General features: G+C 39.7%; 1 protein-coding gene across 1 annotated transcript in view; it reads left to right on the top strand.

Annotated features, from left to right (window-relative positions):
- BCKDHB (branched chain keto acid dehydrogenase E1 subunit beta) overlaps positions 1-25,675 on the top strand; it is a 102,994-nt gene that overhangs the window by 8,309 nt on the left and 69,010 nt on the right. The gene's annotated exons all lie outside the window — the stretch shown is intronic.

Raw genomic sequence — 25,675 nt, 5'->3', positions numbered from 1 at the left:
CCGAGAATCATGGATGCCCCCTTAAAGGGAAAGGAGGGAATGGCCATCTTTTTCACATGGCTTACAACAACTTGTATTCAGCTGCAGGCCACACACGAAAATGGTTCTGCACAGATGAGGTAGATCTGAAAATAGACGTACATTTGGGAACTGATGTCTAATCCATAAGCAGAGGTGTCCCTTATCGTCACAACCATGTACCTGTGCTTCAATTTCTACATGCGGATGAATTAACCTCATGATATTTAATACATATATAAACAATTTACATTTAGATGAGATTTGTTGTTGCTATACTGTGATATGATCACTAGGTGTCGTACTAACTTTAGTTTCCTCTTGATGATTCATATGCTGATGAGTTAGAAAATCGAATTTCCAAATGTATAATGATTTGTGAATTTATCATCATCTTCATATGTTTAAAGATCCCTCCATAGTGGTAAGGAGTCTAGAGAAAGTCACATGGAGGAATAAAAGTGCTCTTCACGATAGGCTTGTACTGCTCCTTTATTAGATATTCCATTTAATTTTGTATGTTATGATAATATCAGTACACAAGATTTACAACTCACATTTAGTTGTTTGAAACCTTGAGTTTTTGATAAATATTTGATAAGGGTTCATATTAGCTTCCCTCCTAAAACAAGTCCGACATCTTCATGAAATCCTCACGCTTAATTCGCGTTTCTTTTTTTTCTTGCTGTGCTTTGTTTATGGACGATTACAGACAATTGGTGTAATTGATAAATCTGCCCAAGGGTGTATTAAAACTGGTTTTAACAATCACATACTTGCTGCTGGAATTTTCCTGGTACAGAAGTCTTTTAAAATCAAATACAAACATAAAAGCTCAGAAACTGCATCTGGCCCACATGTACTGTTTGCCATCTATCATGTTGTGCCCCATCAGAATTGTATTTTGGAGGGTCTTTACAGTTTTACAGCTCAGTGAGGCCTGCTGCCCATGATGACCCAACCTAGAACTGCTGAACTGATATTCTGTGTTCTCTTCAATGCTTTTAGAATTGCTCTGATCTCACATGTACACACTTGTGGGTAACGGGCCTAAGGCCTTTCACAAAAAGGTATGTGCATTGTGCCCTGCTGTTAGCGAGGCAAAAAAATATGGTTGTGCACCGTATATATGTACAGTATCCAGGAAAACCAGAACCAGTGGAAGGTGCATTCTGTCAGCCATCAATTGCCTGCCCACCGTGTACGTTAAGGGAACAGTGACATGTGCACATATGGCTGAAAAACTTGTGTGACAGGGACCCAAGTCACGTGCAGGAGAGAGGGCGGGTGAGTGCTCCCCCCCCTCCCTCTCCATAGAGAAGCAAACGACCAGCACCATAGTATGGCGAACTATATAATGTGTCCTATGTTTTTACATGCATGGTCACAGTGTGGTGAGACCAGTATCTGGGTGCAAACTGTGCGGCCAGATATTGGTCGCCGACACGTTCATCTGTATGAGGCCTTAGTCTGAATTTACTTCTTAGTATTTATTTACAACCAGCTGTAGCTCCTGGCGTTGCCTGGGATAGTAAAGAACTGCCCTTAGCTATAACAAAAAATATTTACTCACTCTCTCTTTTTTTCACTCTCTCTTTCTTTCTTTTTTTCTCTCACTCTTTTTTTTTTCTCTCTCACTATTTTTTTTCACTTACTCTCTCACTCTTTCTCTGTGTCTCTGTCAGTTTGTCTATGGGGAGATTTGTCAGTATTGAGAGCAGAACAGTTTCCCATGGCAACCAATCAGAGCTCAAGTTTCATTTTTCCACAGCTGTTTATAAAATTACAGCTGATTTCTGATTGGTTTCCATGGGCAACTGGAACAGTTTTACCTAAGGGGGAGATTTATCAGAAATGTCTATCTATGTATCCCTATCCATATTACTCCATACATAAGCTGTATTATACTCATTATAAACCAAAATGCAAAGCCCCACAAGTCTAAGGATAATAGACATAGGTACCAATGAATCATGGAACTTGCACACAAGGCAGGTGTCACAGCAGGGTGATTACCAGCGTGCCGCCCGACGCGTGTTTCAGAGGAAACTCCTTCATCAGGGAGATCCCCCCCCCCCCCCCCCCGATGAAGGAAACGCGCATAGGGCTGCGCACTGGTTTCGGGAGCCCTGTTGTAATCCCCTTGCTGTAACACCTGCCTCATGTGTAAGTTCCATGATTCATTGGTACCTATGTTTAGGATCTATTATCCTTAGACTTGTGGAGCTTGATAGGGAGGGATGCATCACTTGTTGTTATCCATCAATTTTACCTTTTCATGACATATACTGTGTCTCTATATATAAATGTACAGGTTCCCCTCACATCACATGCACTAGTCATTTATCCATGTTTTTGATTTTTATTGGATATATGTATTTTATACCCTTTGTATGTTGATCAATAAAGTTTTCATATTGTATCTATAAATGTTGGTATTCCCCCGCTTTTTGCATTTTGATTTATAGTCTTGTTAGGGAGCTTGGCATGTCTCAGTCCTAGTATTCCCAATTTGTGCATTAGACAAGTTACATGTTGTAGCAATTCTTTTGGTTGGTGTATTATACTCATTGCCTATAGTAGCCAATCAAAGCTTAGAGCTCCTAGCAATAGCGCAAATAGCTTAATAGCAACCAATCATGGCTCATCTTCTAACTGCCACAGCAGCAGCAACAGACAATAGCTCTTGTATATGTGGGTAATAAGTGTATTTTGGGAAGCGGCTCAAAACCCAGTCTATGACGTTCCCTGAGTCCCAGAGAGCGGCTGTGCAAATTTTTCGTGATTATAAACGTTACGATGCAGATCCCTTTAGTGGACATACACCTACACTAAGCTTTATATATAAGACGGCAACATTTTGTAGCGATACTTTGCACAATGGAAGAGATGTTATGTTTTTCATTTCCATAACCTACCTTTGTATTATACACTCATTGACAATAAAAAAAAAAAACGCACCAAGAAGGAGTTGATTAAAACGAGTGAAAGTTATAAGCGCACACTGTATAAATTGAAAGGCCCCCTGGTACCCTTTTAGGTTGCCTTTAACCTGGATGCACTGATGGTTGGGCATGCAAACTAAGGCAACTGTGACAGCCAGGATAGGAATTGGGTGCTGCAACATCAGATTTCCTTCTACTAAGTGCCCCGGAATAGTCTGGACAAAGACATGGGTGTGTAATGAAGGTGCCAGTTGTCAGGTTGGGCAATAAATTTGTGGTAGCTGCTTGTGTGATTTGTGGATCATATGATTTGTAATTATTAACAAATCTGCCTAACTTTGCCTTTAACTGCATGTTTTTGTTAAATTAATATACAAATGCCTCGTGCAAAATGAGCACCCCATTGATCAGTAGCTTTTAAAACCCCTTTTAGCAACAAATCATTAAAGTAAATGTTATCTATAAGTTTCTTTTTCAGCAGTGACTTCCATACACAGTGCTTGTCACCACTGTGGTCAATCAATGATTGTAATTCTGGCCCTGTACTGTCTATTATTGGCTCCTATGTAGGACTGTGATCACCAGACCAGCCAGGATTGGGGATAGAGTGGGGAGAGAGTAATTTAGAAGCAATTATGACCCTTCTCTCTTTCTACTAGTTTTCATTTTCTGCATTTCTTTCCAAGATATCCTGTAACGCATTCAGATCTTTTATTTTACAAAAGGTGTGCCAACAGTAGTTTGTTGTATCACTTGGGAAATACCCACAGTATTTCCTCAGCGGAAGCCATGGTTGGATGCCATACAGTTGCATCTGTTCCCCGTAGGTTCTAATACCTCCACTGAGCGTCTACAGCTTTTTTTGCACTTTTCCATCCAATGTGATTTGTACTAAGCAGACACAGGTGAAAAGAATGCTTCCATCTGCCAGTACATGTCTATGGACATGTACACTGGGAGCTTTCCTGCTGTAAATGCAGATATCGCCAAGGTTTGGGAAACTCTCCTAACCATTCCTCAACCCAACTCAATGCCCTTTATCAGTTTTCTTTAACAGACAGTTTTGAAAAGTCTGAGATTTTCACTACATAAAACAAATTCACTGGATAAGAAACGTCTCTAATAGGGCAGGTACAATTATGTATAAAACATACAGTCTCTTTACCCCATAATGTTGCAGCCTTTTTCCAATTTTTTTTTTTATAAATGTAACATTTTTACTTTTTGCCTTACAAAAGTTTTAACATTTTTAAATCTAGAGGGAATTTACAGTGAGGGCCTAATTGTTACAGTACAAATTTTACATCATGTAATCTGCTGTTTGATTTACTGGGAGACTGGGTTTATGAATGTTGTTTATAGGAGGTAATAGACTCAATTTAATTTGGTAAGGTTAATGCTAAATAGGGATCCTTTCATCTTGCTTGTAAATTCATGAAGTGGCACCATAAACTGCAATAGAGAGAAGGCCATATCAGTTTACTTGAATCCTACAAGTCTATGAGAATGGTTGAGTGTAACCGCTGGGAATTAGTGAATGGACATCATGAGAATTATTTTACCAGTGGATGAGTGGAATCCACACGTCACACCCATCTATGCACCATATACTTTTAGTTACTACTTTCTTTCAGTGTAAGATTTTTACTTTGGTCTAAAACAGGTATTACTTCTATTGAAGAAGAAGAAAGCTGCCTGCATGTTATTTTTAGACTTATTGTTCATCACTATGACATCCTATAATATATCCTATCAGTTATTACGTTATTTCATCGGTAGTTAGACTTGCTAATTTATTGTGTGTGAAGTGGTTACATATAAGATAATTAAAGTTGTATCGTGATGAAATAAGGGGCACAGTGACCTTTTCACAAGTAGGACTTTGTGCTGCCTGAATTCATTAACTCTGTTATTAATAGAGTTTATGGGAAATAAATGTTTATATGGTAATGTGCTTGAAAGTTGAGTGAAAACTGCAGCCCGTTTCCAGCTTCTTTTAATTCACATTTGTAATGATGTGAAGGTTTTAATTAAGAAGAATTAGCTTTATTTTTGTATTGGAAAGAAGCTCATTTTCTGAACTGGATCAAGAAGACCTCTTCCTTTCCAATATGATTTCATCTAATCTTGTAATATTCGTTCCAGATTTAGTAGATTTAACTGTGGATTAAAAAAATGTTTTGTTGGGCAGAATGGACATTCCCATGATCTTATTGCCATCAAGGTTATATTGGGTGTTCAAATGCATCCAATGTCCTGCCTGTTGATACCCCAGTGGCAGTCTAAGACCTGTTGCACACAAGCGAGTTTGGTCCGTTTTACTCGCTCCATGCACTGCCGTAGTTTTTGCTAGACTGAACCATGAGCTTTGTGGGTTCAGTCCAGTGGTTTGGGGTTTGGGAAATCCCACCAGCCCACAAGGCAATTTTTTTGAACCTGCAACCGGCCTGATAAGCAGTAGTAAAACTGCAGTAGTTGGCCACACTGATAATAACCTTTTTATTGCTTTTCAGAATGCTAAACAACATCTTATGATCCCTTAATCTACTGACTGGCCTAAAGTTAATATCTTTGCTATATAATACTGCAAAGCTAATATGCAGCTTGCCGGCTAGTTTGAGATTTTGTTGGACTGTAAAGTAACCCTACTTGGTTTCTTGCCTGTTCTTGTCATCTGCTTCTTTTCATTTTCCTTCTTCTTATATCTGCCCTCAGTGCAGCAACAATGATCTCATCACTGCCCATCTTCTGTATTAATTTGTCTGAGGGGCGAATCATTGCATTTGTTGCCTGAACCCATTTAAACACTTGATCCTCCAGCCTACACCTCATTCATTCTTATTTGTCAACTGTTCTTTTCTTACCCTGTACTTACCAGTTATCTGACCATTATTTATAAACCCCTTACTACTAATGTAAGGGACTAATCTTGTGCTACACAAACTCTTTGGTATGCACTACTTTGGATATGAGCATGCCATAAAATCACATCTTCTCCTCCTGCATTCTTCCTAATATGTCTAAATTATTTCATGATAAATTATATTAGGCATATACTGGTGTACAATTCTTGGCCTTGCGCTCCCTTTCCCCCTCCACGGCAAGTTGTAGGTGTATGACTTCTCATTTATACCCATACTGTTTATTTATGCACATTGTTGTTGAAAGGTTTGTTGTGTCTCATTGGGATTTTCCCATGTAGACTATTCTATAAGCAACACCATATCTGACAACAATAGCTGAGATTATTTGCCTGGCGAGCCCATAGAGTTGAGGGAAAAGGATCAGTGGACCTCCATTCCAGAGCTAATGAGGTAGGGCCTGCATCTATAATCTAATTTTGACTTATCCTGTAGATATGACATAAACGATATTCCCTTTTATTGATTACTACTCTAAAATGTCTGTCTGCTACATAAGTCCTCCAAACTGCGAAATTGCTTCAGATTATTTTGAGACCACTTAAAAAATTTGCATTACATTCCGAAGGTTGAGGAGTATAAAGAAGTTTTGTTTTTGTAGTATTGAAAACTGTGGTTGTGGTACTTTAAGAGGTCACACTAAATGTTTTCCAGAAAAGTAATAACATTCCTCTTACCATTTTTAAGAAACATTTTTCACTGAGAAGGAGTATTTATATTTTCAAAAATACAAAACAAAAACTAATAGGTGTAGATGATGTTAATAGACTAATAGACTGCAATTTATGCAAGAAAATCATTAAAGTGTATAAACATTGCAGAAATTATGGTGTAACCTCTTACTCTCCTGGGAATCTTGCACACTGGATGCCCCCCCCCCCTCAAAAAAAAAAAAGACAAGCAAAAAAGAGGCATTAAACCATGTGGGGATAGGGTGTTATTTAGTGTGGTGGGGGAATGGGTGTTATACAATCCGGTACGGAATGGATAGTTTTGAGGGAGGATAGTTTTATACAGTGTGTGCCCCTACATGTCCACATTAAAAAAAGAAAAGAACCATATCCTGTACAATGTGAAATAGCAAATCTGCTCTGGATGGAGCTCCTTCCACTCTATGCCTGTGCCCATACAACAAACTTTGTGGAGCCTTTTTTTCTTTTTAATCCATTGTGAATGTTTACATTTCCACCCAAAATGAATGTATTGTCTAAAAATATTACAATTTGCAGACTGAACCTCCATTTTGTTTTAACCCCTATAAAACGCCTGAAGGGTTAACAAACTTAAAGTGGTTTTTCATACGTTGAGACGTGTAGTTTCCATAATGGGCTATTTATGAGTCTTGCTATTCTTTAGACCTCACACAGTGAATTGAAAGTTGTAAAAAATGGCACCCAAATTCTAAGCCTCATAAAATTCCAGTAAAAAAACCATGGCAACATAAAGCCGACATTTTGGAAATGTAAGTTATCAATTAATTTGGGTGCTATGACTTCAAAATCTGCTTCAAAAGTAGAGAATTTCGCACTTGGAAACATTTTTGAAAAATTCTGAAGGGGTTTACTATACATACTTTTCACAGTGTTGTTTCTGATGTAGATGAGGGCACTGACTGCAAGGCAGAGAAGCAGGTCCCAGCATCAGAGGTGCTCCCCCTCCTGTTCAGACTGATGTAGTGCAGCTTAGCAGACACACAGGCAGGGGAGGAGCTGCTACAGCAACATAGACAGCAGCAGAGGAGCACAAAGCAGGAGCTTGTACTGAGTACTTACGCTTTGGTCACAAGACTTTCTATTGGGCACATGAAGAGGCTGCAGTTCCTCGCCCCAACATAGGGAGATGAGATGTGAGGGACTATCCACATCAGGCTATATTAAAGGGGTAAAACTACCTCTACAGGCGAGGTGTTAACATGATCTCTAGGTGCATTAGCTCCCTGGTCTGGTAAAACTTCTGTGTGAATTTGCATGAATGACCCTTATTTTTTACTTCCCTCATTAGGGTGGCCACCTAATGCTCTATTTTCTTCTCTCGGAGCTATGTACCAAAACCAGGGAATGTGCAATGTAAAACCATGTCATATATGTTCTGTTCTACTTACCTCCGGTATGGTGTGTCTGCTCTGACTTTATAAGAGGCAGGCCAGCTGCAGAGTATTGTGGGAATTTTCAATTGTATAAAAGTTGTCACTGTTCAGCAATCTGGGGGGTTTGATTTGCCTTCTGGTCTGTGGAACTACAAGAGCCTGTGCTCTAGTGATTCTGTTATTTGATTTATGGACTTTCTTTTGTGAAATAAACTCCATTTGGATTATTTTCATCAAGCAAGGTCTGGTTGTCCATTGAAAATCCTATGCCTCACAATGAGCAAATCTTAATGGCGCATATTTGGCCCAAAGCAACACAGACGAGGGCTAAGTGTTGGAAATATGTGCATCTTCTCTTTTTATCAAAAGAACCTTTTCAGATTTGTGTTACCCTTATTATAGGTGAATTCTAGACTGTCTGGAGCAGACCTGTTAAAATCGCAATCCTGTGTGAATTTCTGCTCTTCTGATGTTTGTTTTTCATCTCTTATGTCAGATAAGCCTGGCTATTTTACCTGTTATAGTGTTTGTGTATTTAAAAAAAAAAGGAGGAAAAAATAGCCCACAAAATTCTGTACTTGTATACACTAGCACCATCTATAACTCCTTTACTTCCCTTAATGAAAAGTGTTAAATAAAATAGTTTTTATTCAATTGAACAAAGTAGTAATAATAATAATAATCTTATTCTGTAGCACTTTACAAATCATAGTGGCAGATACAAATATAATATTATTAAATGTAATAGGAGTGAGGGTCCTGCTCACAAGAGGTTATGGTTTATGAGGATGGTCCAGGGTCCTAAGGTGTGCACACCAATTGTAAGGTTTATTGTGTCCTATGCAAAGGTGTGCAAAATGGTAATCTGCATTTGTAAGAATTCCCGTCTGTTTTATGACTATAATCTGTGACTCTGTACTCTGTTTTTTGGATGACCTCGACTTATCCTGATTTGTATCTGACTGCCCAAACCTCCAAGTTCGGCGCATTCCAACACGTCCTTACAATGTATGGCACAGACGTATACCACTGTATGCTTATACAGTGGGATATGTCACTGTTGAGTGGCTGCTGTCAATGTACGGGGAGTTTCCCCTGTGATGTCACCGGGTCCCCCCTCCTGCTGAGTGACGTATCTGCTCAGCAAGCATGGAGGAGGGATGCAATACATCCATTTCTTTAGGCTGTTATTGAGCATATTCATCGCTACGTCTTTTCATCCTTTTTCGCCAAATGCGATGTATACTGGCCAGACAGAGGCAACAACTATGCCTCCGTGCACGATGGGAGCTTTTCGGACATGTATACAGAGCGTAAACAGAAAACTTAATGTGAACCCAGGCTTAATGACATAGTAATGTAAGCATAGATTGTGCTCAGGGCCTATTACTATTTCATTTTACGCAATGTATTGTCTCTTTTTTGTTTTGTATATGTACCTCCTGATCTGTAAAGTGATTCAGAATAAAATTGTATTATGATAGTATTTCGTATTAAGAGGTTTATATTGGTTGTAGTCCAACATATTCATATCCTCTTTGAGTTTTGGCCAGTCTCATGGGGTTTGTATTGGCAATATCGCACACTGTTTATAAAATTTTTGTCTGTAAGTTCATGGACATGGTGGGCTTAGGGAGTCATCACACACTGAAGTGAAGGATCCCTTAACCCCCCCCCCTCTCCCCAAAACATCAGCTGTGACACGTAGAGCTTCTCTGCTCTGTTGGCCTCAATCTGTGACAGGAAGTCCAAAATAGTGGGTGCCGTATCCAAAGACTAGTAGGGGAGATCTCTGACCAGCGATTCATCATCAGAAGGTGGACTAGACAGTTCTGATGGATTTTTGTTGCAACACATAAGCAGATGTGAAGGACTGTGAAGCCAGACTTCAGGAGCAGGGACCCACAGAGCAAATTCACAGGGGGATAACGCCCAGCAAATATACTTTCCTTGTCCTACAAAGGGATTATATTTTAAGAGGCTACACCATTTTGCTAGAATCTATATAAAAAGGTATTCATTTCATATTTTTGGGGGGCCCAACAACCAGCACCACATTGATGGGCTGTTTTCAGCATATGCTATACCTAGAATTGAACAGGAAATGGTTAGGGTTAGCCTTATTCTCAGTGAAGTGACTGAACCCCATGACTGCATGTCAAATCATTCAAACGGGTGCTGACCTTCGGTTGCCTGACATCTACTATTATATACGTCATAGATTTATATGTGTGTCAGTATAGGCAGCACCCCAAAGGATCAGTGAAAAATATATTTAATAAAATTAATATGTAGTATCTGGTATAAAGAGGTGCATAACTGCCAGGCCAATGCCGAGAACTTTTTTATTTTTTATTTTTATTTTTTTTTCCCCCAACAAAATGTGATGTTCTGTTCTCCCAGTTCCCCTACAGCCGTGGCATCTGAGGGGTATTGAGGAATATTTCTAAATATGTTCAAAGTGCATCAATGATTTTGTTCTCTGACTGCATTTGACATATGACTAATAGTAATTACAATGGTCTGTAATTAGAAGGTCTGTAATTAGAATGAACAAAGGAAGTCACTGAGTGTGAGCTCATCCTGGAATGCAGGGGGAGGGGCTAGAGGAAGAGGGCAGAGAATAGCTCAGCTCCACAGCGTCAGACAGAAAAGCAAGATGGCTACCGGCGTCAGAAGATCCAGGGTCGAACACCAGGGGAAACTGAAATTGTGTAGAGCAGGACTGACAGAGACAATATCTGTTTACAATATCTTTCTCTTCAGATGCAATCATGGATTCTCCTTTTTTTACATAGTGTCACTGGAGATGTAGAGTAGAGATATGGATGTCCTAGGTCCTCTCTATTGTGTATGTTACAATAGGTCACCCTGGATAGTGGATAGGGAGCATCGCGTATCAGATCTGCTGAATTGACAGATGCTCGGGTCTAATGAAGACCCAAGGCTGTCATGGCAGCGGATCGTTGCTCCCTGATGACGTCACGGGAAGCGACAGTCACAGCCAAGATGGCTGCGCCCATGCACCACCAGCTGTTACATGTTGTCATCAGCTTTGCCTGTGGCATGTAAAGGGTTTATATTGGAATCGGTGTATGGGATACCAAACTACTACTAACACCTAATTCGCTAACTATGACAAGTAAAAGTAAAGACACAAAATTGCTTCAGAATTGTGATTTCATTAAATAGCCAAACCAGGGGTGGTCACAGGTTTTCGCTGATGGTAGGGTTACAATTTGTCATAAACTGCACTCACTAGTTGATTCTTTTTGTTACTTTAATAATGTTTCATTTACCTATATTTAGGCTTCTTTTACACCATGGGGCAGATTTATCAAGTGTCTGAAAGTCAGAATATTTCCAGTTGCCCATGGCAACCAATCACAGCTCAGCTTTCATTTTACCAGTGTTCATGAATATTTTAAAGGGTAGCTGTGATTGGTTGCCATGGGCAACTGGAAATATTCTGACTTTCAGACACTTGATAAATCTGCCCCAACGTATTCAACACCAAACGTAGTTACAGACAATGTACATATATAGCTGCTTTTTTGGTGAATTGTAGCCCAGTATTGACACCATATCATACTAGAAAAGTGCATTTGTGGAGAGGTTTAAAGTCTTGGAAAGCCCCTTTAAATGACGTGTCATATTATGATAATTCATATGCCTTTATGGTCCAATTTTATTATGTTGCATAGAATGGTCAGCTGTCATCATTGTCATTGGAATAGATTTGAATCCATTTTATTTTTAAATGTGCAGATTTATTCTTTAGTTTTCATATATTGTATAGTTTTCTTGTATTTTCTGCTTCTGATACAAGCGCCTCGGCTGTTTCAGCTGCTCTATTTGAGGTAATTTGTAAACGTAGGTTAATTGAAATTGACAGCATCTCAATGTTTTTTTCCATGGATGACGCACATTGTTTTGCTTAACCTGGATAGTGCTTTCACCTGCAGTCAGAAGTAGGGCTAGAATATGTGAACCATTGACAGTGACGCTGCCTTTGACGCATGCATGGAGATAATGTCCTTTCACCAACCAGATTTTGTTAATATTTATTTGTAGGGTTATTCAGACTTCACCAATTATTTTTCTTAAAGGTTTTCTTTCAAGTTTGTGCAAATACACTTATCCCCATTGAGCTAACACATATAATTGTTTTAGTTGAAGGGAACCTATTGGCTTCCTGGTCACAAGTAAACATAAAATAGAACCTTGCAGGTAAGTGTCTTGCATAATAGGCATACCATTTTATAGAAAATCGGTAACAAGAAAATGCTAATGAACATTTTAGTTCATCTTCCCTTTCCCAGTATGTCTTTTCCTTTTTCCAGTGCCTCCCACTCACCTTAACTTTGATTTTCTCAAGTGAGGTACTTGGCTGCAGCACACTTCATCTCCAGGTTCATACTGTTAGCTTATGTGTAACTCTTTCTGTTGCCTTACATGAGAGGTGGGTATGAAAAAAGGAAGGAAAGTTCCCCTTTTTATAATCTGGACTTCTGAGTAAAGCAGATACTTTCTCTCCTGGGAGCCCAGTCAGAATTGTGAGAGTCCTACTTAACACACACTGACTGGTATCTGTGGGGGAGATTTATCACTGCTTCTGCAAGATCTTCCACCGAGGCCTAGCCTTTCTCCGGTGGCTGTAGACAGCCGGGGCCCAGAATACTGGAGTGGCTGGCTTATGCGGCCTTGGGCACGCTATGGTCACAGTGCTTGGTATTAAGAACAGTTGGATGGGCCTATGGGCTGGCAGGTCTCCAGCAGGTGGTGTGAATAATGGAGGGAGTGGCTGATGTGATAAGTTTCTCCCTGGGGTAACCCTGAGGTGTATATTGGGATCCCTGGGTGATGGAGGATGGGGAGCCGTGGTGGTGAAGCAGCCTGATCTACATAGTGCAAATCAACTCATGGTTCTTTATTGGAACTTGAACGGCAGGCAACTGCCTAACATCAACAGCAGGTTCAGCAGGCTGGAAAGCTAGTAGGAGATAGCTGGTCTGCAGGAAGAGTTGCTCATAGCCTGGTAATAGCTTTAGGCTGGGCTGGTAGAAGGAGCCGAGTTTGGACAGTGGACTTCTGCTCTAGCCTAGTCCCCTGACTGGTTACAGTCACCTCTGCTTCCTGGTAGTGTGACACTGGCTTCTGCAGCACCAGCATGTGCTGCAATCTCTTCTCCTTACTCAAAACTGACTCTAGTGAGGTGGCAGCATTCTCCAATTAGCTATCATTAGCTACAGACAATGAATATGTTACCTGTATCTCTCCCAGGCAGTGGTTCCAACTGCAGTTACAAAGTTTCCCACTTTTGGAGACCTCCTAGTGAGGTGATCAGTCTCCATGTTAGGAGCTGCCTAGGGAGAGGCTGCTATTCGCAACAACTACCTGCCTATGCATCAGCAGGGTTGTTGGCCTTCTACACCCTGGCCTTCTACATACTGAAAGGTACCCTTCAATCCTCTTGCTGATGGAAGTAGGTTTGCACTTAGAATCTCACGATACATGGCCTCATTCATTCTTTCATTAATCGCCCTGGTCCCTTTGCAGAGAAACCCCCATGCTTCACAGTAGGTATGGTGTATAGATTCAACTATAGGACAGTTGTGTTTCTACCAAACAGTTCTACTTTTGGTGTCATCTGACCATATGACATTCTCCCAGTACTCTTCTGGAACATCCAAATGCTCTCTACCAAACTTCAGATGGGCCCGGCTGTGTATTGGCTTAAAGGGGTTTTCCCATGAAAGAAAGTTCTCAAATTTTAATCCCCTAATGATGTTTGCACAATAAAGACATGTTTAACCCCTTTACAATTTTACTAAGTTTTATTACTGTTTTAGCTCTTATAACTCCGTGATTGTCAGTGTAAATATCCAGAGTGTGGGTGTGGACTTTCTAAACAGACTTCATGATTCCTCTGTGCTATGAGATAATGTGGCTTAAATTATCAGGGTACAGAGTATACACTCACCGGCCACTTTATTAGGTACACCATGCTAGTAACGGGTTGGACCCCCTTTTGCCTTCAGAACTGCCTCAATTCTTCGTGGCATAGATTCCACAAGGTGCTGGAAGCATTCCTCAGAGATTTTGACATGATGGCATCACACAGTTGCCGCAGATTTGTCGGCTGCACATACATGATGCGAATCTCCCGTTCCACCACATCCCAAAGATGCTCTATTGGATTGAGATCTGGTGACTGTGGAGGCCATCTGAGTACAGTGAACGCATTGTCATGTTCAAGAAACCAGTCTAAGATGATTCCAGCTTTATGACATGGCGCATTATCCTGCTGAAAGTAGCCATCAGATGTTGGGTACATTGTGGTCATAAAGGGATGGACATGGTCAGCAACAATACTCAGGTAGGCTGTGGCGTTGCAACGATGCTCAATTGGTACCAAGGGGCCCAAAGAGTGCCAAGAAAATATTCCCCACACCATGACACCACCACCACCAGCCTGAACCGTTGATACAAGGCAGGATGGATCAATTCTTTCATGTTGTTGACGCCAAATTCTGACCTCACATAGTCTGAAAAATCAGACTATGTGATTTCCTGAACTTGTTTTCACATTTTGTCTCGTTGAGATCTACCTATGATGTCAATTACAGGCATCTCATCTTTTTAAGTGTGAGAACTTGCACATTTGGTGGCTGACTAAATACTTAGTCATGATTCCTTGATGATTCAGCTCTCTGAGATTAGACCATCCCATCTGTCTGGTAAGCCAATAGGAACATTATCCGGTTGTTATCTGATCAGCTGTCCTTTGTGTAAATCAGCTTTCTCTCTCCTTGCACTAACTGCCTAGATAAAGAAAAAAAAGAGAGCGGAAAAAGAAGAAGACAGGAACAGATTTCTTAAAGTATCAAAGGTTTACTACTATACTCTGTACTGAACTTAGTTTGTGAAATTTTGTTAAAAGTAAATACCAATAATAAAATGCTAAATGATTGTTGATTCATTGCTGGAGGTATAAGCAGCTGTATAAACATTTTCACTGCTGCTTACACTTACAGCAATGAAGAAAACTGCTTTCAAAGCAACTAAACGCATAGTAACATTCTGACATAACCAAAATGCCACATTACAGTTAAAAATGCATTGCGGGCAGTATTGATGTGGTTTTAGGTGCAATTTTTTGTTAACAGGTGAAATACATTACATGAACAGGTGAATTTGAATTTGAAGGACACATCAACAAATGGGATTCACCTGTTATGATACGATAAAACTTATCTCCAAGGTAAATTACTTAGTTACACTAGTGTACCAAAAAATACATATTTAAAACTACAAAAAAATGTAACTCCTCTCTGATCCGCCCCCTGACTTCTAAAGTCAGGTCTGGACTCTCAACTAGAATGGGAGCAGCACTGGGTGTTGGAGACACCCAGAGACGCTAGGGAGAAGACAGGAGCGGTTTATTACTGCTTCACCTTTTTTTTGAGTTATTTGAAAAATAAACCCATATAAAACATTTTTTTTTAAAAGTTTAAACATATATTATGTTTTAACTAGCCCCATGAGTCCCTAAAAAAGGCCACAAAAAATCTCAAGGTAGCACGGAAAAAATAGTAGTTATGGCCCTTAAACCACCACGTACGAAAATTTGCTTAAAATGACCCGATCATTAATGAAAATCTACCATTTGTTTTTATGCCATGTGAACCAAACATACAATGAGAATGCTGTAGCTGTCGAAGAAACCTATCTTGTTTAATCCCTGATCTAGGGTGTCTACCTAAACACATTACAAACAGCGCTTCCTGAGCTATCCAGACAAGACTATGCAACCTGAGCTGGACGACTCGTACACAGCAGCTGGAGGATGGTGAAGCGATTTGATTACTTCTGCCTGTCAGGGACAACACTTTGATGACATATTCTCAGCTTATGCTGGGCAGGACAAGGCTGGAGCAGTGCAGAATCAGAGTAATAGGAGAGCGCTGGGGCTGTCACAGTATTTTATAATAGTTTTTTACAGCAAAACCACTCGGATCAAGGATTAAACAAGATATGTTCTGCATCAGTATAGCTACAGCATTCTCAAGTTATGTTTGGTTCATAATGCATGAATTCGAATATTGGATATCCTTTAAAGTCTTTTCAGGCCGTGTCGTTAAGGGGTAAAATAAAAAAATATATATAATTTCTCAAGCTGTACATGATAGTTAATACTAAACATTTTAATGTGGATTGCCATAGGGATAAACAACCTTCTCTATCTCTCCATATTAATTTCAACCTTTACTATTTTTTTACCCTAATTTCATGACAAATATTTTTTTTGCAATACTTGCATATTAGTTGTACTAATCTCAGTCCCGAAACGGGTTGCCCCAAAATAAATTGTACTAGCAATCATTGTCTCCTAAAACATAATTAACATTTTATTACAAATATTAAACTATTTTAATTTCATGGGAAAAAATGATGGAGATAGTCCCTTCCTTCTTACTTTTTCCACATGACACTTCCAGTTTAGGTTGCTATCTAAATCAGGGGCCCCCAAACTTTTTACATAAGGGGCCATTCATTGTCTCTCTCAGACCGTTGGAGGGCCGAATAAAAAGCGGTACATGTGACCGCATCGGTAATACACTGCCCCCTCCCAATTAATTATTTAATATGCTGCACCCTCTTGTGAACTTATTTATATATTGGCCCCATTAATTTTTTTATATGATGCTCCCATAGTGAATTGTTTCATATATTGGGGCCCCCAGCCGGCACAATGTTTTAACTGCTGTTTAAAAAAATTAAAAAATCCTATACTCACCTCTGGTTCCGCGGCTTCTTTCTTCTTGCGGCTGTCGAACAGGAAAAGGTGCGCGGCCGCTTCGAGCACTATATTGTGACTGGCAGGAACTTCCTGTCCGGACGGGCGGAGGCCCCTGCCCGACTGCCGAAGTCTGCGGTCCGATGCGACGGGGGCCACACATAAACGGTCTGCGGGCCGCATGTGGCCCGCGGGCCGTAGTTTGGGGACCCCTGATCTAAATGAACACCCAAGTACTTAAAAGTACCGTATATACGGTATATAAAAACATCCTTTCTGCCATCTGTCACAGTAAAAGCCTTTTACACCATTTCCAACGATACCTGTATCACGCTCCTTCCCACCCTGAAATATAGGGCTAATAGATAGATTAACAAGTATTAATAAAAAATAAAAATATTTTTGCTGATCTAAGGATTAACAACTATGAAAATTTCTTTAGCAACCTATTATTGAGCTTTGACACTTGGAGTTTTGGGCTGTTTGGACGATCATATTGTTCTGGATGAAAAATGATAACATTGACACTACTTCATCATTCAGTAGAGCGTTGTGGGGAGGTTTCCATTTGTGCGAGACTTCTGAAAATTTCAGATGTTAATTTCCTGTTGGAGGCATACTTTTCTGTGGGATCAGGAAAGCAGAGATGTATTTTTTATATGTTAGTTTTGATATAAATTTTTGAAGAGGGTTAAGCCTTGTTGAAAATGTACTTTCAGATCGGTTTTATATTTCCGTTTTACTTACAGTATATGTGACTATTTTTTGGTTGCCCGCCTCCACACTAGATTTTTTTTTTTGTTGGTTGTTAACCCTAACACTTTAAAGCTTACCATAATGAAACAAATTGTCGACAATGAAGTTAACGAGATAGCGCTTTATATTAAAAGGTGCTAGGAATTTGATGGCACTATATACATAAAGATTATTTTACAAAATAAGTGTTTAGTCTTGACTGATTTCCTCATCTCTAGTACCCATTTTGTTTCTATTGCTGTATTTAGGATTGTCCGACTGTTTTCAAAATTCCGCAAACGGGCTGGGGAGGGATTTAAAAAAAAAAAAATAGCTGTACTCCCCTTGTCAGTCGGTCCTGGTATCCCCTGTCGCTGTGTCGCTGAGGTGTGCTCCTATTTATTTACAGGTCACAGAAGCTGTGCTGAATACATGGTACAGTGCTGTGAATGGGGACGGGAAGGTATGGCCGGCACTAAGCTGAACTCAGCGCAGCTTCAAATCCCTCTCCAGCCCACCAGCAGAATTTTGAAAAAAGTCAGACAACCCTTTTTATTTATTGAATGATGGAAGTTATGGAAGTGCAACTGCTTGTGAGCAATGAACAAAAGATTAGTTTGGTACCCCAACACTGTTACACATTTCACGGAATGACAGGCCCAAAGTCTCCTGCAGACTCCAGGCTGTCATTCGAAAAGGAAAACCCTGTGATACTGGTGGGTGTTTCAAAATGGATCGGCCTGCGAACCTTAACTTCCTCAACTTCATTCAACCTATGGGCTGATGGGCTGCTGGGTGGGAGCTCGAACCTAAACCCGAACCGGACCTGCAATATTTCGTTCGGACACTCAGTCCGCTCAATATAACTCGTGAGTCATTGACTTATGCTCATCTCCCTAGGCTAATAAGATTCCACTCAGCCCCTGTCTGGACATTATCCAATGCAAGGTCTTTCATTTTATGTTGGCAGAACAATACCGGTAGCTGACCTCATGACCTCTAACTTATCTAGGTCTGTCAGCCAAGTGAGCATGTATATGGTAAAGTTTGACAAACTTGCTAGAAGTAAAAGCCATTTCAAATTTATGGCCTACTTGGGCTGGTGACACCACCTCTTGGATTGTTAGCTTTAAAGCCTTCTTCCGAATATAGGTCTAAAAATGCCCCACCTATGGAACTTATATTCCTCCTTCTCATTACTGTTGCATAGTATAAGGACTGAAAAATATTCTCACCTGTGTGGCTAGCTATTTTAACAAACTGTATAAAATAATATTGTGTTATTGTGATAAAATGCAAATATGGCTATAAGGAGCTCCTTTAATGGCAACTTATTTTTCATGCTTTAAGAAATTAAAGTATAAACTTTGATTTAAACCATATAAACAATTACTGTCCCTCCAAAAAGAAGGTTTTTAGTCTTCTTAATGTGCTTTAATGTATATCCTTTTATCCTAAGAATTACAATGCATTACGAGTAATATACATTCTCTACAATAATAATCTTAAAAGAAGAAAAACATCATTTAGAATGGAGAAAATGAACGCCTAATTTTACAATGAGAAACCACAGTTTTCAAGTGAAGAAAAATCTCTTATTGACTCTTACCATTGGCATGTTTTCATTTCTAATTAAACCCATGTGTTGTACTTTGATTCTGTAAAGTTGCTGAAATTTGCCAAAGACAATAGGAACTAGTATGGTAAATTGAAAGTTGAAATTTCCATTATTATGATGGATGAAAACTATATTTGCACTTGGAATAGAGCACACATTACAGTATTCATGGCTATAAAAATAAGGAGCTAGCTGTACAATACAGATTGGGTAAGACTTCATTGCTGTGTATTTTAGATTTGAAATGTTTATTTCTTAATCTGCAACCATAATGGTTTCATGATATATGGTCACCCCTAAAGCATCTGCATGGCCACTCATAAACACAATGCTATAAAACTAAGTTATCTTGAGAAACGTATCATTGCATGGCACTTGTATCTGGGAATGTCCAGCCTAATGGATAGGTAATAAAGGACACATCTGTATGTTATAAATCCTATTCTCCTTCAATAACCTCTAATCTGAGAGTATACTGTATCTGGATTTATACACCTTACATAGAACCCTATGAAAATCAGTTGTAATTCTGTGTTTCCCTAGTGGGAACTGCAGGCATCGAGGATTTCATGATTTAGCCATGTCCTTTAGCACATTAACAACAAGCGAAGGAATAATACATCAAGTTGTCGTTAAGGATGTATGGAGAGGACTGATGGGCTGAGCTCTCTCCATATAAGACCGGTGTCTGCTCTGGTCGCAGGTGTTAACCATTTAAATCACAAATATTGCCAAGGTGTGAATTTGTCATGTGATACTGAATACTTGGCCACACCATTTTTACGTGTGTAATATTGGTACCTGTGCAAACTGGAGATCCAAATCCAATCACTTGATTTATTCAGAAATAATGTAATCTCCATTTGATGTTTTTTTTTTTTTAAATTGTATTACAAAGTTACCAAATCATATCAACATAAAACCTTTATTTTTCAAAAATTGTGATGATCATAATTAGAGAACAGCATAGAGAACAACTGCATTTCCGAAGGTTACAACAGTCACCAATCTGTAGGAAGTCTACAGGCCTTTGCTTAGAATGACTTCAGCACATCTGCAGCCACAGGACATCACTAGTCTCTCACACTGCTTTGGTGTGGTTTTGATTCACTTCTTCCAGTGTTTTCCACAGTTCTGTGACTGTTGTGGGTCTCTCACCAAGGTTTTGCCAGAGGTTTTCTTTTGGGCTTAGATCATGACTCTGAGCCATTTCTTTGTTTCAATGAACTGCTTTACCTGTTTTGCTGTGTGACAGGCATTGTCCTGAATGAAAATTTTTCACACTTGCAATCACTATGCCTTGTAGCTATATGAGCTCCTTTGGCAGAAAACATTCCCCAAACCATCATGCTTTCACTGACTTCTTTACACACTTTGGGTACAGTCTTACCCTAGTTTGTGAATGAACATAATGGGGCTTATTTACTAAGGGTCCCGCGACCACATTTCCGTCGGGTTTTCCAACTTTTTCGGGGATCATGCCACTGGGACAGTGATTTAGAAGGGCATTGTGTCGCACGTGTTTGGATTTTGGTGCCGGCTTTCATGCAACAGAAATCGTGGGGGGTGGGCTGACAGACGATCCGACTGATTCAGACAGAGCGCGGGATTTAACTTTAAAATTGTGTCGGAAGCCATGCACTTACATACACAGGAAAGAAGAAGGTGAACTCCGGCGGAACTGAGCGGGGAGCGACACATGCAGGATATCTGGCGCACAATGTAAGTGAATCGCGGCAGAGTTCATTCTCGTAGGACACTCCGAAAAAGGGAACGCAACGGAACGGGTAAGTAAATGTGCCCCAATATTTCCCAGATCTAAATAAATGAATCTTCCTTTCATCACTAAAATGAACTATGTACCACTTCTCCTCTGTCCATACAACCTGCTCCTCAGCAAAGGTGAATCTAGCCTTTTGATTCTTTCTGCTACTGAGAGGTTTCGTTTGTGTAGAATCCTAATGCTCTCAAACGTTGAGACACAGTATGACGACAATGATCCTTACCATTTTCAGTGCTGTACAGGCGAGCAATTCCAGCTGCAGTGTTGAAACTATTACCTGTGGAGTTTCTCTGCATTATCCTCTCCACTTGCCTTTGTCTTTCAAAGGAGGGCCAGACTTTTTAGGAGACTTGAATGAGTTTGATTTAGTAAAGATGCAATATTCTAGAAATCGTGGAGTTGTAATGACTAACTTCTCTTGCTATGGCTGATAGGGTCACCTCTCTGGAGGATTCCAGACACTCTGGAACAGCACAACATTTTTGCAAAGTCGGTGAGAACTAGAAAGTTAGGCTGCCCATTTAATAGGGTTTGTCAGATCATTATGGAAATTGGCACCGAGTGTTATATTAACACCGATAACTTGGAGGTCTCTGGAGGTGTTGTCTAATTTTGATCACTTTTTTTTTTTTATAATGATCACATTTACATTTTTATTCTCCCCTTTAGAATATATACAATTTTTTTAAATAAGCTTAAAATACTGCTATTTTAATTATTATTATTATTATTATTATTATTATTTATTGTCCCTGAAAAGGGGAAAAGGAGATGTCAAAATCAGCTTGACAACACGGACAGTACATCAAATACAATACGATAAAAAGACATTTAAAAATATATAATCTGAAACCTAAAACCGCTAATCACCCCAACCTGTACAATACTTCATACTCATGTCTAACCCTACAGTCTGCTACTAATACATACAACATCCTAATCCCTGATTTACAATGCTTGAATTAGACCACCTTTTTAAAATTAGACAAATAGATAGTATATAGTATAAATAATTTTTTTGTATCTATCCGTCCTTCATCTAATTTCTTTCAGTCTGCCACTGAAACCACTTTGCTGTGATTGTAGTTGATTGTACAACTGATGAGATTAGTCTGTCACCATCCGGGCAAATTTTTTAAGTACAGGTCGGTGGAGCATTAAATAATCTTTCTACATTTGCATTGATCTTGAGAAGACAAACATGGGCCCCAAGCACACACAAGTACAATAAAGAGCTCAGTACTACCGACTCATAGAAGGTGATCAGGAGGCTAGTATTTACAGAGAAGGCCACTAGTTTTACGAAACTAGTCTTCATGAGAATACCCCTTTGAGGTCATTCTGTAGTCCTATGTGAATATATCCCAACATGATTAATGTTAGGATATATTCACATAGGACTACAGAATGACCTTAAAGTGGTATTCTCATGAAGACTAGTTTCGTAAATGTATTCAGGGTAACAAAATAACACATTTTCTACTTCACTGTTTTAACAAAATTACAGCATTCACAGATATAATTGCAACCTGTCTCTATCAGTCCTGGTGTGCACAATTTCATTTGCCCCTTGACACGACCCTGAAACTTCTGACTTAGGGTCGGGGACGCCATCTTGGTTTTCTGTGTGATGGTCGTGAAGCTGAGTTTCTCATTCTCTGCACTTCAGCCCCACCCCCCTGTATCCAGAGATACTTACGGCAGCAGGAGGAGAACTACAAGCTACAGACAGATACATTCTTTCTCAGGGGAGGGGGAGACTGACACATTAGATCTAGTGTGTTGTGGAATAGCAGAGATGTAGGAGAGCTGATGGTCATTGTGTGCAATAGGCATCTCGTGGATGTCATCATCTCTGATATGTCTCATCTCGCTTTCTATGTGCCAGATACTAGTATAATGTTCAGAAGCTAAATGAAAGTGTATTTAAACCTGTACCCTGATAATCTTACCACATTTCAGCTCACAGAACTAGATGGATCATAATGTGTCTGCTTTGAGAACCTAGGGAGTGATAGGACCAGCCTAGGGAGTGATGGGAGCTAAAACAGCAATAAAACTGAGTAAAATTGTGAAGTAAGGTGTTAAAAATTATCTTTATTGTGTTAACATCACTAGGGGATTGAAATGTGAGAATTTTCTTTCATGGCAAAACCCCTTTAAGGGTACATTCACACTGTGATGTGAGCACACGTTGCCTCACTGCACCGTGACCATGCACGGATACATATAGGTCATGCAGAGCCAGCTCTGCACTGCTTTATGGAGAGGGGAGAGATAAGCAGCACTCATCCCTCCTTTTCTCCATGCGGCACATGTTCGTGTGAATATACCCTTACATTAAGGAAAATGTGTGCCGCCCACGGGAATTCAAAATTGGAGAACATCAGCAAATAGTGGAATAATCAGAAGTATCTAACTAGCAAGTTATGGCAAATTGATTGCAGAACATTTTATCTATTTCTACAAAAATGTTTTGCATAGTGGTAGGCTCTCTGCATTCAGTTTCCAGCAAATAACTACTAGCGTAATAAACTTGTAATTCAGCAGTAGCTGCTTAACTTTAGATACAGATGTTCTGCTCATGCTAAAATATATTTTATGTTTTCTTCTCAATAAATAATACTTTAAAGGTGTGTGCAGTTTACATATGAAATCTGTATGATAAATGTACAGTCATTCTGAATTACAGCCTGGGTTAGGGCTACATTCAGACTGCTTCATACTGAGTTGCATATTTTTTTGCCAAGATTGGGATTTGTTCCCACTGTGTAAAAATAGCTTTGGGAAAAGCTTTTCTGATTAGACATTTCATGATGTAATCTTGTTCTTGGCATCACATATAAAGCTTCTGCAAAAATCTATAATATGACCATCTGAATTCAGCCTTCTCATCCAAAGCTGCATTCATTTTTAGCAGACCTCATAGCTGAAATCTCCCAGCATGCCATCCTTACGTTGTGGTTTTATGTTCTGTTTTTATACCGAAGGTTATTATATTATGACATTCTAGTAGCTCATCTAAATCAAGCGCAGATGCCATCTAAAATTCACTGAGGCATCCCCTTTTAATGAGTCAAAAGGGGTTGTCCCACATTTTATTGTTATGTCTTATACTGTTGATGGAGGATGCAGCTCTACCATAGAATGGAGTGCAAGGACATATTAGGAGATATAGGTACATATCGGTTACAAAATGTGCATTCTGGTAGCTGTAGTTCTCTCCTCCTCCTCTCTTCCCTTTTTATATTTCGGTATCAACAAGTATTTTATTGTTTTAAAGGTAAATATTGCTTTACAATAGGTCTCGGCAGAAAGGGAACCCAACGAAGGTGAACAGATAAAGCAGGTGCATAACAAATAATACACATCAAATGACATGAGATATTTAACACAATGAAACATAGTGGGAATAAGGGTTGAGCGAGGGATAAGGGGGAAGGTAATTTTCTTTGAAATATTAATATACTTCTGAGTTTTATATTGAGAGTTGTAATCTAACCTTGAGTATCGCATTATTATATATTTTTTTTTGTTAACTTTTTTTTTTTTATTCTACAAAATCGCAACTGTACAGGCACAATAAACCTTACTTAACAACCCAGGGTCGGCTCCAGGTTTCAGTAGTCCCCTGGGCAATAGAGCTTCAGTGGGCCCCTTTGCAGTGAACTCACATTGCATCATTAAACATTCAGAAACTAAAACCGTCTCCTGTTCCATAAAATATTCCGTAGTTTACCATTCTAAACAGCTCCCTCATGGGTATTTTATATAAAGCCCCCCTAAACCTCGATGGATTCATTAGATACAGCCCCCCTCACTCTCATGGATTCCTTATATTCAGTCTTTTTTTGGGGGCCCCCCACCCAGCAGCTCTGAGCCCCGGCACTTGCCCAGGTATGTCCAGTGCTGCAACAACCCCTCTCCCCTCATTGTGCCTTTTATTGAAAAGTGCAGTGCAGGTGTCCCAGCTCAAATCTACCTCCCCCCACCAGTAAAATTGCTCACCAGACCATTTCTTCCTTTGTCTATGTTGGCCCTGCCCATCATCATCATCGGGCTCTGCCCATCACAATGTAGCTCCGCCCATCGTTGGTGCACTAAATAGTGACAAGATCTGCAGTTTTCCACACAGGGCTCACTGCTAATTTACACCATGTAGTGAGAGGGACAACATTTTGGAAAGGCCTGGGAAAGGACTTCCTGTCTGCCCAGGCCGAAATATGAAGAGACTGCCGAGCTATCAATCAGAAGGAAGAGGTGTTCACTAGCAGCCTGAATTGACTGTCTACTCATTTGGATACGATAAAAAAGACTGTAAAAAAGACCTTCAGTGGCAGAACATTTTAGGTCATATCAGGGGGACTTTTTACAAGCAAGTAATACTGGTGTGAGGTGTAAGATTCTGACGACAGGTCTTCTTTGAGTTTCCAAGTACATACTGATTTGCACCATAATAAAGCCATTATGGTACTTATTAGAATACCAGGCACTGTGTCATATCTTTTTAAAAAGCTTCATGTATTTTGAGTTTCCAGGGTGTATACAACTGTACCATGTACTTTAGCTCATGATGTGCCATGGAATGAATGATCTGTTTTCCCTTCCTAGTGGGCTGCTAAGTGCTACATAATAGAGAGTGGCAGCCTGTGTGCTATTTACAAGGCCCGGCTATAATAGTCACTGTGTTTGTCACTTGATTTGTGTGTGACTGGTAAGCGTTGCCTTTCCTCCTGCCGGCAGTGATTCATATTTGAGTTGAGGTTTAA

This window comes from Engystomops pustulosus, chromosome 3 (assembly GCF_040894005.1).
Source record: "Engystomops pustulosus chromosome 3, aEngPut4.maternal, whole genome shotgun sequence".
Classification (NCBI taxonomy): domain Eukaryota; kingdom Metazoa; phylum Chordata; class Amphibia; order Anura; family Leptodactylidae; genus Engystomops; species Engystomops pustulosus.
Note: the sequence above shows the minus strand (reverse complement) of the source record. Positions and strands in the feature narration are given on the sequence as shown.